We start from the raw sequence: 18,221 nt of genomic DNA, 5'->3' as shown, positions 1-18,221 counted from the left end.
AACAGCATGTTGTTTTTCTGCCAAACGCAGTATGCAAATAAGTCCCTCTAGGTCTTTTAAATAGTGTTGCAATTAAATGGAATTTTTAATGGCATCCTTGGATGAACATTTCTGTAAATCAAATTTGTCAGGGTTGGGTGAGGTGATTCAGTAGATTCAGTGACCTAATCTAAAGTGAGAACAATTTACGGTTAACAAAGCATTATCTAACTCTTTACATATGAGCTAATTCAACAATAATAATTTGTTAAATACACTGACAATGAATGAAGAACTCACAAATTATATATAGTCTGTTAATATATTAACTACAGTTTATAAACTATGAATTAACTATAAACTAATAGATTGCTCCTGATTTGTAAATACTTTATTAATGTATACGTATTATAAAGTGTTACCAGTTATTTAAGCATTTGAAAGTTAATAGTCACTGTTAATGATGTCCAGGACTAGATTAAATGTAAAAAAAAAAAATTTTTAAAAGTGAATATTTGGCATTTCATGAATGCATACTTTTAAACCTAAAACATATTAGGCCTATATGTGCCTGGGCTTGATCCACAAGGCTATTGCATAGTTGTACAGGCTAGTAAATGCCATACAGAGGAGAAGCATTAATCATAGCTGACAGACTGAAGCATTATTCACTCTAATCAACCTTATAGCTTAGAGTTATCATGACATGACATGAGAAATACAGGTGTTTTCACTGAGGAAAATTGTTGCACTTGCCCCACCCCCCTGATTAGAGATGTTGATGTGGTGGCTTAAAATATGCTGATCATGATGTATGAGGATGGAGCTTAACCAGCACCAGTTTGATAAATACAACCTACTCTTGTAAGAAAAAAGAGGGGGAACAGAATCCTGTGTCAATCGATATGTCTGAATCCGTTCCCCGGACCCCTATGATTAGAGGTGGTACTAATGTCTATCAAACTGATGCTGGTTAAGCTCCATCCATGGTTAAGGGCTTCGGGTAACGCAAGTTCAAGTCCCATCTCGTGTACTTTTCCTGATCCCATCCCCCTCTATCTCTTGCACTTCGCTTCCTGTACACATACTGTCCTTTTTGTACAAAAGACCAACAAATAAATCTTTCAACGGATGCTGGTTAAAGGGTCATGAAACCACCCTCTTTCAGCTCAAGTCTAGCTCACAATCTTTTTGAAAAATGCAACTTAAATGGGCATGGTGGCTGTGAGAAGAAGGGAGGGGAGTGGATGTGTTATGGCACGACAGGGGAGGGGAGGAGAGGGGGAACTGTCATCGCCAGTGGCCCATGCATATCGACTGTCACCAGTAGCGGTTTTAGGCACGGGCGAACCGGGCAGCCGCCCGGGGCGTCATTTTTTCGTGACACATTGGGGGGCGGCAGCAAGAGCAGTTAAAAGAAAGCAGTTAAAATCCTCTGCGTCGCGAAGCGGTTTTTCATTATCTATCATTTCATTGTGTGTGGAATTGGCAAATTGGCGCTCCCTGCAGGCGGAGACCTATTAGTTGTAAAAGTCAATAAAGAAACAGGTTGTGAAGTGAATATATTTAACCAAAGACTGGTTTGTATGTTGATGTCCATTGTTTTATTATCTAATCATCATCATTTTCCATGTCGTCCTCGTCTTCATCTGAACTTTCTACACAGGTCACCTGGTTTTCACACTTTGTCAGTTTACACATGTCTGTGCACATGAGGCCATTTGCAAGACACATACATCGTGGGAGTGACATTTTTTTTGTGCAATTCAAAACTTTGTGCACATTCTATATATATATATATATATAGATAGATAGATAGATAGATAGATAGATAGATAGATAGATAGATAGATAGATAGATGATAGATAGATCTATATCTACACTGTTAGAAAAAAAGGTACAAAAGCTGTCACTGTGGCGGTACCTTTTCAAAAGGTACACCTTTGTACCTAAAGAGTGCATATTAGTCCCTCAAAGGTACATATTGGTATCAAAAGTGTACATATAAGTACCTAAATGGTACATATTAGAACCCTTTTGAAAGATACTGTCCCAGTGACAGCTTTTGTACCTTTTTTCTGAGAGTGTATATCTATATATATCTGTGTTCTCTGAGATTTGGAGGAGTCATCATATTTTGAGAAAAATAAAGTTTTAATAGGCTATTACAAGAATAAAGTCACTATATTTCAGAAAATAATCTTAGTCTGATGAGCATTACGTGATTGCTCTGCTGATACGGTAGATCTCAGACCTTCTGACAGACTCAGAGCCCTGTTTGGGTCTCTGGTCTCTGAATGAGACAAAGTTTAGGGAAGTGGATGTACGCTGCTCTACGTCGGAGGTGGAAACCCGAAACTACGGCAGAAATCGACACTCGGTTACTAACGTAACCTCGGTTCTCTCTAGAGAGGGAACGAGTGTTGCGTAAGTTTAGCTTACGCTACGGGATAACTACTTTTCTCTTTCTTCATTTTTAGAATTTAAAACGCATTTGCTGCAGCAGGCAGATCTAGGCGAGACAGCTCGCGTGCCTATTGGCTGCTCTGCAGCAACTGCTGCAACCTATCAGTGCGTCATGACGTCAGCGCCAATGAGAGGCTCGCCTCGCGCTGTCGTAATGGCCCGCCAAGATGGGTGTGACCTTAGCCTAGAAATACCCATCGCCCAGGTTGCACAATGATTTCAGTCGACTGGAAGCAAAACCACAGCGCAGCACAAGCACGGCAGGCTGCGCAACACTCTCTAGAGAGAACCAAGGTTACGTTAACCGAGTGTCGTTCTCTTACGAGAGTACTCTTGTGTTACGTAAGTTTAGCTTATGCTACGGAAACCCTATGTAAACGCTGTGTGTGCTGAGTTTCCAACACTTATGTCCCAAGGGCAGTAGCCAGGGGCTCATGTATAAGTGGAGCGGTTGCAACGGCAGAACAGGGTGACTCGGTATTATGAGATAGGTGCATACAGTTAAGGCAGTATATCAACCTTGAAACTGCATAGGCCCATAGGACATTGCAGCATATTAACAGTCTAATCAAACTGAGTTGGGTAGACAATGTTAATATGGCATAATCAGACTGAGAACAGCTTGACCTGTAGGGCGAGTACTTCCAGGTTATAGAACCTTACAAATGTAGACAGAGAGGCCCAGCCTGCTGCCATGAAGTGAGACCCCACTTGTCCAGGCCCACGACGAGGCCATGCCTCTAGTCGAGTGGGCCCTAACCCCCAAAGGGCAATCCAGGCCCTTGGACGCATAAGCCGACGCGATAGCGTCTACTATCCATCTGAACAGGGTCTGTTTCGAGATGGCTAGCCCTTTGACGCGGCCACCGAATGAAACGAAAAGCTGCTCCGTTTGCCTAAAGGCAGCAGAGCGCTCCACATAAATCCTTAAAGCCCTTACTGGGCAAAGGAAGTTAACCCCAGCCTCTCTGTCAGATGAAGGGAGGGCCGAAAGGGAAATAACTTACGCTCTAAAAGGGGTCGCAAGCACCTTTGGGACATAACCATGCCTTGGTTTGAGGATGACCTTAGAGTCATTAGGCCCAAATTCCAGGCACGTAGCACTCACCGAGAGCGCATGTAGGTCGCCCACCCGTTTTACTGAGGCTAGTGCCAACAGAAAAGCGGTTTTGAAGGACAGGTACTTTAGCTCCACCATGTGTAATGGTTTGAATGGTCCACCTTTCATGGCCTCTAGGACCGTGGAAAGGTCCCAAGCTGGAACAGAGGGTGGTCGAGGAGGGTTCAGCCTCCTAGCACCCCTGAGGAAACGGATTATGAGGTCATTCTTTCCCAGCGACTGGCCATTCACAGGCTTCGTAAAAGCCGTTATAGCCGCCACATACACCTTGAGCGTGAATGGGGTTCTCCCGCTGTCCAACATCTCTTGTAGGAAAGAAATCCCCACCGTTACCTCAATCTAGCGGGTTTAAGTCATGAGCTGAGCACCATTCAGCGAACACTGACCATTTAGACGCATAGAGCCGTCTAGTAGACGGAGCTCTAGCCTGTGTGATCGTGTTCAGTACTCCCTCCAGGAGGTGAAATGATGATAGTTGATCGCCCACACATGTAGGGCCCACAGCTCGGGGTACGGGTGCCAAACTGCACCCTGGACCTGGGACAACAGGTCCTTCCTCAGCGGAATCGGCCATGGAGCTGTGTTCCCCAGTTCTATCAGTTCTGGGAACCAGACTTGATTCTCCCATAGCGGGGCTACCAGGTGTATCGAGCATTTGCTCTCCCTGACTCGCTTGATTACCTGTGGTAACAAGGCGACCGGGGGAAATGCATAGAGAGTCCCAAAAAAATGTCCCAGATGTTTTGCACCGTCAGGGGATGCAGGGACCACTCCCCTGGGGAAAGTTTGGCCCTGGATAGCATATCTGGGCCCACATTCAGAACGCCCGGCACATGAGCCGCTCTCAGCGAGCACAGATAGTGCTGGCCCCATATGAGGAGGCGTTTTACTATTGCAAGAAGGCTCTGGGACCTGAGGCTGCCCTGGCGATTTATATAGGACACCACTGACGTGTTGTCCGTTCTGACCAGAACGTGGTGGTTCCTTAACGCGGGGAGGAAAAACTGAAGGGCGTTTTCGACCGCTTTCATCTCTAGACAGTTTATGTGTAGACGTTTCTCTGCGTCTGACCACAGGCCCATAGAAGGTCTCCCTTCATATAGGGCGCCCCAACCCGTGTTGGAAGCATCTGTCGAGACTACTTTGATTCGTGAGGCGATACCCAGGTTCACGCCGGACTGGTACCAGCCGGCTTTCATCCACAGTTTCAGAGCTGCTGCGTATGTCTCATTCACCGTGAGACGAAGCAGACCTGATGTCCATGCTCGCGCTGGCACACACTGAGCCGGAATATGACCAGACATAATGCTCTTTTCGAGATTTATGTGGGTTGCCGTAAAAACGGTGTTTGTGTGCAGGCGAGCGAGTTGAGTAACTGGCTCGTTGGCTGCTAAATACACTCTTCGAGTCGCCTCTGTTGAGGTAACTGAGAGAGCGGGTCGAGCTGATTTCGATGGCGGTCCGGCCACAGTGGGATTTAACCATCGGCGCTTTCCTAGGGGGGCTAGGAAGACTTAGGAGGCTCGAAGCTCGGCGCGAGCTTGGGCCTGGGTCCCCGGGGAGGAGGCGGTCTGCGGCGGCTAGTAGAGCGCGAGTGCTGACGTGCATCCCGGGCCTGGCGATGTTGCGGGGTGGACGGAGGAGGCAGTGGGGGCGCTGTTCTTCAAGCGGGCGGCTGCTTCTTAGCGTGGCCTGCTGCAGAGCTGGAGTGCCGCGGCAAAAAGTGTCTCATAGCTTGAGATGTTTTCTGCACCTCCGAGTATCGCTCCGTAAAGCCCTTCACAGAGGGACCGAAGAGACCCAAGTGCGTTGCTACGGCTTCCTCCACGGGAGGAACAGAGAGTTATCCCCTGTCTTTCGCTCCGTCGACCGCGGAGAGCATCGAAGAGACAGAGGACCTCAGCCTGGCCTGTTGGGCATGGGCTCCTCGGGCATAGTCCAGTCAAGGCCGAGGTCCTCCACGGCCTTCGTGAGGAGGCGGAGAAACTCAGCGTTGACAGAGGCCCTTATGCTGGACTGTGTCGACGGGGCGGGGTCAGGGATGGAACCCGACCATTCCTCGCTCCCGGACACGAGGAGAGAGCAGCTGTCGCCCTCCACAACATCCCCCTCCATCCCCTCGGCCACCGCGGGGCGCTGGGCGTCAAGGAAGGAGACGGGGGACTCAGAGAAAGAGGCTCGCAGGGACGCCGCCGGCGAGTGCTCCTTCACCGAAGCTTCTGGTGGCCTTTGTGAGCGGCGATTCTTACGGCGCGGCCCAACAGAAGGCATGGGAGAGGCGGACTTGATGGCGAACAAAGCCTGTCGAGCCCGCAGGATTGAAAGAGGCAATGACTTGCATTCACGGCAGCCGCCGTTGGCGAGCGCGTGGTCCGTGTGTTCTTTACCCAGGCAGGAAGCGCACAGCACGTGGCAGTCCCCATCACTGAGGACGGCTCTGCACGAGCCGCAAACCATGGGAGGCATTTAGAAATGCCTGGCTCTTTTAGAGAGAAACGTGTGTGTCGCAGCGGCGAATAGCAACGAGCTGTCTCGCCTAGGTCTGCCTTCTGCAGCAAATGCGTTTTACATTCTAAAAATAAAGGATAATTTTTTGCTTCAGTATTCTCGAGAAAAGGAGTTTTACCGTAGCGTAAGCTAAACTTACGCAACACGAGAGTACTGTCTTAAGAGAAACATGGAGCTCAAACGCGACACATCTGCCGCAGCATCTCCACAGCAGCGTACATCCATTATAAACCTGAAGATGCACAGACCACGGACGGCGTGCTGCTCATCCCTCTATTTTTACAGCGATTGATTCCTGCCGGTTCCATAATGAGACTGGCGCAGCCAGAGACATTTTGGGCGCTGGGGCATATTAAATATATTATAAATAGTTTTTCTGCGTGAGAAATACAATGTGTGGCGAAGGGCGTGACAAAAGACAGAAATGAGTGACTGTCACGTGACACTTGAGAGCCCTGACTGCACTAGCAGTTACTGTTACACTGTTTAACCTGCAAGCTAGCTAGCCTGCTAGATAGCTAGCCTGCTAAAAACACCAAGCTTACATTAGCTAATGCTACTATTCCCCACCAATTCACAAGCACAAGAGAAAAAGTATTTTGTACTTACATTTAATACCCCTGGAACTCAATGGAAGTTGATTGAAGATTGCATAGTTGGTAGTGTTGTTATAACCAGTCAACTGAACCAACAATCTTTTCACAAAACTGACAAAACCTTGTCAAACTGTCAAAATCCCTCAACATTCCGTGTATGAGCTACTTTCTGACATTCTAACTGAAAGTGGGTGAATATCAAAATACATGATAGAAACATTTTGTTAAACCACTTACAAGTGTTATGTTGGCAACACTATTGAAACAATTATTACAACTGTACATGAATAAATAGGCCATTTGGCCCTGGACTAATAGGGTATTCTATTTGTCCATTCTATTGGCTCTATTCTATTTTGAAGACTTGTGCTAGCTGCACAAGTCTAATTTAAGGCTCTCACAAATAAATAGTATGGGTATATTATACATTTTCTGAGTCATCAGAGTGCCTTGAGTATTGAAGTTGTTGAGTTTTGTGTCTGTGGTGTTCTTTCATGCCACAGGGATAAAAGAAAGCATACAGTTTAGGCGGAAATTGTGAAAAAATGTGTGTTATTTCTGGTTTAAAGAAGTAATGTGACCTCTGTGTTTGTCAGACAGATTCAGTACTGGGCTTAAATGAAAGCCTAAAAGGTCCCCTTTCCAACGATACCAAGCACCATATTATAAAAGACAATATCCCTAGCATGAGCCTAAACCAGATATACACCAGATTTCAAAAACGGAATTTATTTTAGGGGATTAGTAACTTCATGAGCTGAAAAAAGTGATTTCGCTATACCACCCCTGCACTGCTATCGTGATTTTTCTAGTACTAGGGGTGTATACCTTGCCAAAAATCACTATGAGACTTTGTCCCCCATGATTCCGATGGACCAAATTTGGGGCCCTGGCTCATGGACTAATATTTACAAATCTGACAATTGGCAACAAGCACATATAGTCTAGTGGGCAGTGTACTGACATATATTGCTACTGGGCTAAGGTTAACGCAAGTTCGAGTTCCGTCTCGGGTCGTGTGGTTTTCCTGATCCCGTCGTCCTCCATCTCTTGCACTTCGCTTCCTGCAATATATTGTCCTTTTTGTATAAAAGGCCAAAAATAAATCTTTCATCGGATGCTTGATAAGCTTCTTCCACATACAGGATAGAATCAGCATCTTTTAAGCCATTACATCAACACCTCTCATAATGGGAGTGGGGGAACGGATTCCGACAGCTGGGGGTTTTTTGCCGTCGGATTCTGTTCCCCCCAATTTTCTGACACACTGAGGTTCTAATATTTATCAAATTGATGCTGTTTAAGCTCCATCCACACACAGAATAGAATAAGCGTATTTTAAGCCGATACATCAACATCTCTCATCATTGGGGTGGGGGAACGGATTTCGACAGCTGAACTATTTGCCGTCGGATTCTGTTCCCCCTGTGTTTATTACACAATAAGGTTCTAAGATTGATCAAATTATGGAAAATTACTCTCCTCAATAGCCTAGTGGTCAGTTCCCTGACAATGTCTTTTTTTTACCTTTGGCGACCCGAGTTCAAGTCCCGGTTCGTCAAACTTTTTTGATGCTATACTGTCCTATCATAATAAAAGGCAAAAAAATTAAATAAAAACTGATGCAAGTTAAGCTCCATCCACACACAAAAATAAAATCAGCATTTTTTTAAGCCATTACATCAACACCTCTCATAATGGGAGTGGGGGAACGGATTCCGACAGCTGGGGTTTTTTTTTGTTTTTTTTTTGCCGTCGGATTCTGTTCCCCCCATTTTTCTGACACACTGAGGTTCTAATATTTATCAAATTGATGCTGTTTAAGCTCCATCCACACACAGAATAGAATAAGCGTATTTTAAGCCGATACATCAACATCTCTCATCATTGGGGTGGGGGAACGGATTTCGACAGCTGAACTATTTGCCGTCGGATTCTGTTCCCCCTGTGTTTATTACACAATAAGGTTCTAAGATTGATCAAATTATGGAAAATTACTCTCCTCAATAGCCTAGTGGTCAGTTCCCTGACAATGTCTTTTTTTTAGCTTTGGGCGACCCGAGTTCAAGTCCCGGTTCGTCAAACTTTTTTGATGCTATACTGTCCTATCATAATAAAAGGCAAAAAAATAAAATAAAAACTGATGCAAGTTAAGCTCCATCCACACACAAAAATAAAATCAGCATTTTTAAGCCATTACATCAACACCTCTCATAATGGGAGTGGGGGAACGGATTCCGACAGCTGTGTTTTTTGTTTTGCCGTCGGATTCTGTTCCCCCCATTTTTCTGACACACTGAGGTTCTAATATTTATCAAATTGATGCTGTTTAAGCTCCATCCACACACAGAATAGAATAAGCGTATTTTAAGCCGATACATCAACATCTCTCATCATTGGGGTGGGGGAACGGATTTCGACAGCTGAACTATTTGCCGTCGGATTCTGTTCCCCCTGTGTTTATTACACAATAAGGTTCTAAGATTGATCAAATTCTGGAAAATTACTCTCCTCAATAGCCTAGTGGTCAGTTCCCTGACAATGTCTTTTTTTTAGCTTTGGGCGACCCGAGTTCAAGTCCCGGTTCGTCAAACTTTTTTGATGCTATACTGTCCTATCATAATAAAAAGCAAAAAAATAAAATAAAAACTGATGCAAGTTAAGCTCCATCCACACACAAAAATAAAATCAGCATTTTTTAAGCCATTACATCAACACCTCTCATAATGGGAGTGGGGGAACGGATTCCGACAGCTGGGGTTTTTTTGCCGTCGGATTCTGTTCCCCCCAATTTTCTGACACACTGAGGTTCTAATATTTATCAAATTGATGCTGTTTAAGCTCCATCCACACACAGAATAGAATAAGCGTATTTTAAGCCGATACATCAACATCTCTCATCATTGGGGTGGGGGAACGGATTTCGACAGCTGAACTATTTGCCGTCGGAATCTGTTCCCCCTGTGTTTATTACACAATAAGGTTCTAAGATTGATCAAATTATGGAGAATTACTCTCCTCAATAGCCTAGTGGTCAGTTCCCTGACAATGTCTTTTTTTTAGCTTTGGGCGACCCGAGTTCAAGTCCCGGTTCGTCAAACTTTTTTGATGCTATACTGTCCTATCATAATAAAAAGCAAAAAAATAAAATAAAAACTGATGCAAGTTAAGCTCCATCCACACACAAAAATAAAATCAGCATTTTTTAAGCCATTACATCAACACCTCTCATAATGGGAGTGGGGGAACGGATTCCGACAGCTGGGGTTTTTTTGCCGTCGGATTCTGTTCCTCCCAATTTTCTGACACACTGAGGTTCTAATATTTATCAAATTGATGCTGTTTAAGCTCCATCCACACACAGAATAGAATAAGCGTATTTTAAGCCGATACATCAACATCTCTCATCATTGGGGTGGGGGAACGGATTTCGACAGCTGAACTATTTGCCGTCGGAATCTGTTCCCCCTGTGTTTATTACACAATATGGTTCTAAGATTGATCAAATTATGGAAAATTACTCTCCTCAATAGCCTAGTGGTCATTTCCCTAACACTGTCTTTTTTTTAGCTTTGGGCGACCCGAGTTCAAGTCCCGGTTCGTCAAACTTTTTTGATGCTATACTGTCCTATCATAATAAAAGGCAAAAAAATAAAATAAAAACTGATGCAAGTTAAGCTCCATCCACACACAAAAATAAAATCAGCATTTTTTAAGCCATTACATCAACACCTCTCATAATGGGAGTGGGGGAACGGATTCCGACAGCTGTGGTTTTTTTTTGCCGTCGGATTCTGTTCCCCCCATTTTTCTGACACACTGACGTTCTAATATTTATCAAATTGATGCTGTTTAAGCTCCATCCACACACAGAATAGAATAAGCGTATTTTAAGCCGATACATCAACATCTCTCATCATTGGGGTGGGGGAACGGATTTCGACAGCTGAACTATTTGCCGTCGGATTCTGTTCCCCCTGTGTTTATTACACAATAAGGTTCTAAGATTGATCAAATTATGGAAAATTACTCTCCTCAATAGCCTAGTGGTCAGTTCCCTGACAATGTCTTTTTTTTAGCTTTGGGCGACCCGAGTTCAAGTCCCGGTTCGTCAAACTTTTTTGATGCTATACTGTCCTATCATAATAAAAGGCAAAAAAATAAAATAAAAACTGATGCAAGTTAAGCTCCATCCACACACAAAAATAAAATCAGCATTTTTAAGCCATTACATCAACACCTCTCATAATGGGAGTGGGGGAACGGATTCCGACAGCTGTGTTTTTTGTTTTGCCGTCGGATTCTGTTCCCCCCATTTTTCTGACACACTGAGGTTCTAATATTTATCAAATTGATGCTGTTTAAGCTCCATCCACACACAGAATAGAATAAGCGTATTTTAAGCCGATACATCAACATCTCTCATCATTGGGGTGGGGGAACGGATTTCGACAGCTGAACTATTTGCCGTCGGATTCTGTTCCCCCTGTGTTTATTACACAATATGGTTCTAAGATTGATCAAATTATGGAAAATTACTCTCCTCAATAGCCTAGTGGTCATTTCCCTAACACTGTCTTTTTTTTAGCTTTGGGCGACCCGAGTTCAAGTCCCGGTTCGTCAAACTTTTTTGATGCTATACTGTCCTATCATAATAAAAGGCAAAAAAATAAAATAAAAACTGATGCAAGTTAAGCTCCATCCACACACAAAAATAAAATCAGCATTTTTTAAGCCATTACATCAACACCTCTCATAATGGGAGTGGGGGAACGGATTCCGACAGCTGTGGTTTTTTTTTGCCGTCGGATTCTATTCCCCCCATTTTTCTGACACACTGACGTTCTAATATTTATCAAATTGATGCTGTTTAAGCTCCATCCACACACAGAATAGAATAAGCGTATTTTAAGCCGATACATCAACATCTCTCATCATTGGGGTGGGGGAACGGATTTCGACAGCTGAACTATTTGCCGTCGGATTCTGTTCCCCCTGTGTTTATTACACAATAAGGTTCTAAGATTGATCAGATAACAGAGAATTACTCTCCTCAATAGCCTAGTGGTCAGTTCCCTTACACTGTCTTTTTTTTAGGTTTGGGCGACCCGAGTTCAAGTCCCGGTTCGTCAAACTTTTTTGATGCTATACTGTCCTATCATAATAAAAGGCAAAAAAATATAAAAACTGATGCAAGTTAAGCTCCATCCACACACAAAAATAAAATCAGTATTTTTTAAACCATTACATCAACACCTCTCATAATGGGAGTGGGGGAACGGATTCCGACAGCTGTGTTTTTTGTTTTGCCGTCGGATTCTGTTCCCCCCATTTTTCTGACACACTGAGGTTCTAATATTTATCAAATTGATGCTGTTTAAGCTCCATCCACACACAGAATAGAATAAGCGTATTTTAAGCCGATACATCAACATCTCTCATCATTGGGGTGGGGGAACGGATTTCGACAGCTGAACTATTTGCCGTCGGATTCTGTTCCCCCTGTGTTTATTACACAATAAGGTTCTAAGATTGATCAAATTATGGAAAATTACTCTCCTCAATAGCCTAGTGGTCAGTTCCCTGACAATGTCTTTTTTTTAGCTTTGGGCGACCCGAGTTCAAGTCCCGGTTCGTCAAACTTTTTTGATGCTATACTGTCCTATCATAATAAAAGGCAAAAAAATAAAATAAAAACTGATGCAAGTTAAGCTCCATCCACACACAAAAATAAAATCAGCATTTTTTAAGCCATTACATCAACACCTCTCATAATGGGAGTGGGGGAACGGATTCCGACAGCTGTTTTTTTTTTTTTTTTGCAGTCGGATTCTGTTCCCCCCATTTTTCTGACACACTGAGGTTCTAATATTTATCAAATTGATGCTGTTTAAGCTCCATCCACACACAGAATAGAATAAGCGTATTTTAAGCCGATACATCAACATCTCTCATCATTGGGGTGGGGGAACGGATTTCGACAGCTGAACTATTTGCCGTCGGATTCTGTTCCCCCTGTGTTTATTACACAATAAGGTTCTAAGATTGATCAAATTATGGAGAATTACTCTCCTCAATAGCCTAGTGGTCAGTTCCCTGACAATGTCTTTTTTTTAGCTTTGGGCGACCCGAGTTCAAGTCCCGGTTCGTCAAACTTTTTTGATGCTATACTGTCCTATCATAATAAAAAGCAAAAAAATAAAATAAAAACTGATGCAAGTTAAGCTCCATCCACACACAAAAATAAAATCAGCATTTTTTAAGCCATTACATCAACACCTCTCATAATGGGAGTGGGGGAACGGATTCCGACAGCTGGTTTTTTTTTGCCGTCGGATTCTGTTCCCCCCAATTTTCTGACACACTGAGGTTCTAATATTTATCAAATTGATGCTGTTTAAGCTCCATCCACACACAGAATAGAATAAGCGTATTTTAAGCCGATACATCAACATCTCTCATCATTGGGGTGGGGGAACGGATTTCGACAGCTGAACTATTTGCCGTCGGATTCTGTTCCCCCTGTGTTTATTACACAATAAGGTTCTAAGATTGATCAAATTATGGAAAATTACTCTCCTCAATAGCCTAGTGGTCAGTTCCCTGACAATGTCTTTTTTTTAGCTTTGGGCGACCCGAGTTCAAGTCCCGGTTCGTCAAACTTTTTTGATGCTATACTGTCCTATCATAATAAAAGGCAAAAAAATAAAATAAAAACTGATGCAAGTTAAGCTCCATCCACACACAAAAATAAAATCAGCATTTTTTAAGCCATTACATCAACACCTCTCATAATGGGAGTGGGGGAACGGATTCCGACAGCTGTTTTTTTTTTTTTTTTGCAGTCGGATTCTGTTCCCCCCATTTTTCTGACACACTGAGGTTCTAATATTTATCAAATTGATGCTGTTTAAGCTCCATCCACACACAGAATAGAATAAGCGTATTTTAAGCCGATACATCAACATCTCTCATCATTGGGGTGGGGGAACGGATTTCGACAGCTGAACTATTTGCCGTCGGATTCTGTTCCCCCTGTGTTTATTACACAATAAGGTTCTAAGATTGATCAAATTATGGAGAATTACTCTCCTCAATAGCCTAGTGGTCAGTTCCCTGACAATGTCTTTTTTTTAGCTTTGGGCGACCCGAGTTCAAGTCCCGGTTCGTCAAACTTTTTTGATGCTATACTGTCCTATCATAATAAAAAGCAAAAAAATAAAATAAAAACTGATGCAAGTTAAGCTCCATCCACACACAAAAATAAAATCAGCATTTTTTAAGCCATTACATCAACACCTCTCATAATGGGAGTGGGGGAACGGATTCCGACAGCTGGGTTTTTTTTGCCGTCGGATTCTGTTCCCCCCAATTTTCTGACACACTGAGGTTCTAATATTTATCAAATTGATGCTGTTTAAGCTCCATCCACACACAGAATAGAATAAGCGTATTTTAAGCCGATACATCAACATCTCTCATCATTGGGGTGGGGGAACGGATTTCGACAGCTGAACTATTTGCCGTCGGAATCTGTTCCCCCTGTGTTTATTACACAATATGGTTCTAAGATTGATCAAATTATGGAAAATTACTCTCCTCAATAGCCTAGTGGTCATTTCCCTAACACTGTCTTTTTTTTAGCTTTGGGCGACCCGAGTTCAAGTCCCGGTTCGTCAAACTTTTTTGATGCTATACTGTCCTATCATAATAAAAGGCAAAAAAATAAAATAAAAACTGATGCAAGTTAAGCTCCATCCACACACAAAAATAAAATCAGCATTTTTTAAGCCATTACATCAACACCTCTCATAATGGGAGTGGGGGAACGGATTCCGACAGCTGTGGTTTTTTTTTGCCGTCGGATTCTGTTCCCCCCATTTTTCTGACACACTGACGTTCTAATATTTATCAAATTGATGCTGTTTAAGCTCCATCCACACACAGAATAGAATAAGCGTATTTTAAGCCGATACATCAACATCTCTCATCATTGGGGTGGGGGAACGGATTTCGACAGCTGAACTATTTGCCGTCGGATTCTGTTCCCCCTGTGTTTATTACACAATAAGGTTCTAAGATTGATCAAATTATGGAAAATTACTCTCCTCAATAGCCTAGTGGTCAGTTCCCTGACAATGTCTTTTTTTTAGCTTTGGGCGACCCGAGTTCAAGTCCCGGTTCGTCAAACTTTTTTGATGCTATACTGTCCTATCATAATAAAAGGCAAAAAAATAAAATAAAAACTGATGCAAGTTAAGCTCCATCCACACACAAAAATAAAATCAGCATTTTTTAAGCCATTACATCAACACCTCTCATAATGGGAGTGGGGGAACGGATTCCGACAGCTGTTTTTTTTTTTTTTTGCAGTCGGATTCTGTTCCCCCCATTTTTCTGACACACTGAGGTTCTAATATTTATCAAATTGATGCTGTTTAAGCTCCATCCACACACAGAATAGAATAAGCGTATTTTAAGCCGATACATCAACATCTCTCATCATTGGGGTGGGGGAACGGATTTCGACAGCTGAACTATTTGCCGTCAGATTCTGTTCCCCCTGTGTTTATTACACAATAAGGTTCTAAGATTGATCAAATTATGGAAAATTACTCTCCTCAATAGCCTAGTGGTCAGTTCCCTGACAATATTTTTTTTTAGCTTTGAGCGACCCGAGTTCAAGTCCCGGTTCGTCAAACTTTTTTGATGCTATACTGTCCTATCATAATAAAAGGCAAAAAAATAAAATAAAAACTGATGCAAGTTAAGCTCCATCCACACACAAAAATAAAATCAGCATTTTTTAAGCCATTACATCAACACCTCTCATAATGGGAGTGGGGGAACGGATTCCGACAGCTGTGTTTTTTGTTTTGCCGTCGGATTCTGTTCCCCCCATTTTTCTGACACACTGAGGTTCTAATATTTATCAAATTGATGCTGTTTAAGCTCCATCCACACACAGAATAGAATAAGCGTATTTTAAGCCGATTCATCAACATCTCTCATCATTGGGGTGGGGGAACGGATTTCGACAGCTGAACTATTTGCCGTCGGATTCTGTTCCCCCGTGTTTATTACACAATAAGGTTCTAAGATTGATCAGATTACAGAAAATTACTCTCCTCAATAGCCTAGTGGTCAGTTCCCTAACACTGTCTTTTTTTTAGCTTTGGGCGACCCGAGTTCAAGTCCCGGTTCGTCAAACTTTTTTGATGCTATACTGTCCTATCATAATAAAAGGCAAAAAAATATAAAAACTGATGCAAGTTAAGCTCCATCCACACACAAAAATAAAATCAGCATCTTTTAAGCCATTACATCAACACCTCTCATAATGGGAGTGGGGGAACGGATTCCGACAGCTGTGGGGTTTTTTTGCCGTCGGATTCTGTTCCCCCCATTTTTCTGACACACTGAGGTTCTAATATTTATCAAATTGATGCTGTTTAAGCTCCATCCACACACAGAATAGAATAAGCGTATTTTAAGCCGATACATCAACATCTCTCATCATTGGGGTGGGGGAACGGATTTCGACAGCTGAACTATTTGCCGTCGGATTCTGTTCCCCCTGTGTTTATTACACAATAAGGTTCTAAGATTGATCAAATTATGGAAAATTACTCTCCTCAATAGCCTAGTGGTCAGTTCCCTGACAATGTCTTTTTTTTAGCTTTGGGCGACCCGAGTTCAAGTCCCGGTTCGTCAAACTTTTTTGATGCTATACTGTCCTATCATAATAAAAGGCAAAAAAATAAAATAAAAACTGATGCAAGTTAAGCTCCATCCACACACAAAAATAAAATCAGCATTTTTAAGCCATTACATCAACACCTCTCATAATGGGAGTGGGGGAACGGATTCCGACAGCTGTGTTTTTTGTTTTGCCGTCGGATTCTGTTCCCCCCATTTTTCTGACACACTGAGGTTCTAATATTTATCAAATTGATGCTGTTTAAGCTCCATCCACACACAGAATAGAATAAGCGTATTTTAAGCCGATACATCAACATCTCTCATCATTGGGGTGGGGGAACGGATTTCGACAGCTGAACTATTTGCCGTCGGATTCTGTTCCCCCTGTGTTTATTACACAATAAGGTTCTAAGATTGATCAAATTCTGGAAAATTACTCTCCTCAATAGCCTAGTGGTCAGTTCCCTGACAATGTCTTTTTTTTAGCTTTGGGCGACCCGAGTTCAAGTCCCGGTTCGTCAAACTTTTTTGATGCTATACTGTCCTATCATAATAAAAAGCAAAAAAATAAAATAAAAACTGATGCAAGTTAAGCTCCATCCACACACAAAAATAAAATCAGCATTTTTTAAGCCATTACATCAACACCTCTCATAATGGGAGTGGGGGAACGGATTCCGACAGCTGGGGTTTTTTTGCCGTCGGATTCTGTTCCCCCCAATTTTCTGACACACTGAGGTTCTAATATTTATCAAATTGATGCTGTTTAAGCTCCATCCACACACAGAATAGAATAAGCGTATTTTAAGCCGATACATCAACATCTCACATCATTGGGGTGGGGGAACGGATTTCGACAGCTGAACTATTTGCCGTCGGATTCTGTTCCCCCTGTGTTTATTACACAATAAGGTTCTAAGATTGATCAAATTATGGAAAATTACTCTCCTCAATAGCCTAGTGGTCAGTTCCCTGACAATGTCTTTTTTTTAGCTTTGGGCGACCCGAGTTCAAGTCCCGGTTCGTCAAACTTTTTTGATGCTATACTGTCCTATCATAATAAAAGGCAAAAAAATAAAATAAAAACTGATGCAAGTTAAGCTCCATCCACACACAAAAATAAAATCAGCATTTTTAAGCCATTACATCAACACCTCTCATAATGGGAGTGGGGGAACGGATTCCGACAGCTGTGTTTTTTGTTTTGCCGTCGGATTCTGTTCCCCCCATTTTTCTGACACACTGAGGTTCTAATATTTATCAAATTGATGCTGTTTAAGCTCCATCCACACACAGAATAGAATAAGCGTATTTTAAGCCGATACATCAACATCTCTCATCATTGGGGTGGGGGAACGGATTTCGACAGCTGAACTATTTGCCGTCGGATTCTGTTCCCCCTGTGTTTATTACACAATAAGGTTCTAAGATTGATCAAATTATGGAAAATTACTCTCCTCAATAGCCTAGTGGTCAGTTCCCTGACAATGTCTTTTTTTTAGCTTTGGGCGACCCGAGTTCAAGTCCCGGTTCGTCAAACTTTTTTGATGCTATACTGTCCTATCATAATAAAAGGCAAAAAAATAAAATAAAAACTGATGCAAGTTAAGCTCCATCCACACACAAAAATAAAATCAGCATTTTTTAAGCCATTACATCAACACCTCTCATAATGGGAGTGGGGGAACGGATTCCGACAGCTGTTTTTTTTTTTTTTTGCAGTCGGATTCTGTTCCCCCCATTTTTCTGACACACTGAGGTTCTAATATTTATCAAATTGATGCTGTTTAAGCTCCATCCACACACAGAATAGAATAAGCGTATTTTAAGCCGATACATCAACATCTCT

This window comes from Squalius cephalus (assembly GCF_949319135.1).
Source record: "Squalius cephalus genome assembly, chromosome: 2".
Taxonomy (NCBI): Eukaryota; Metazoa; Chordata; class Actinopteri; order Cypriniformes; family Leuciscidae; genus Squalius; species Squalius cephalus.
This window is presented reverse-complemented; position numbering follows the sequence as displayed.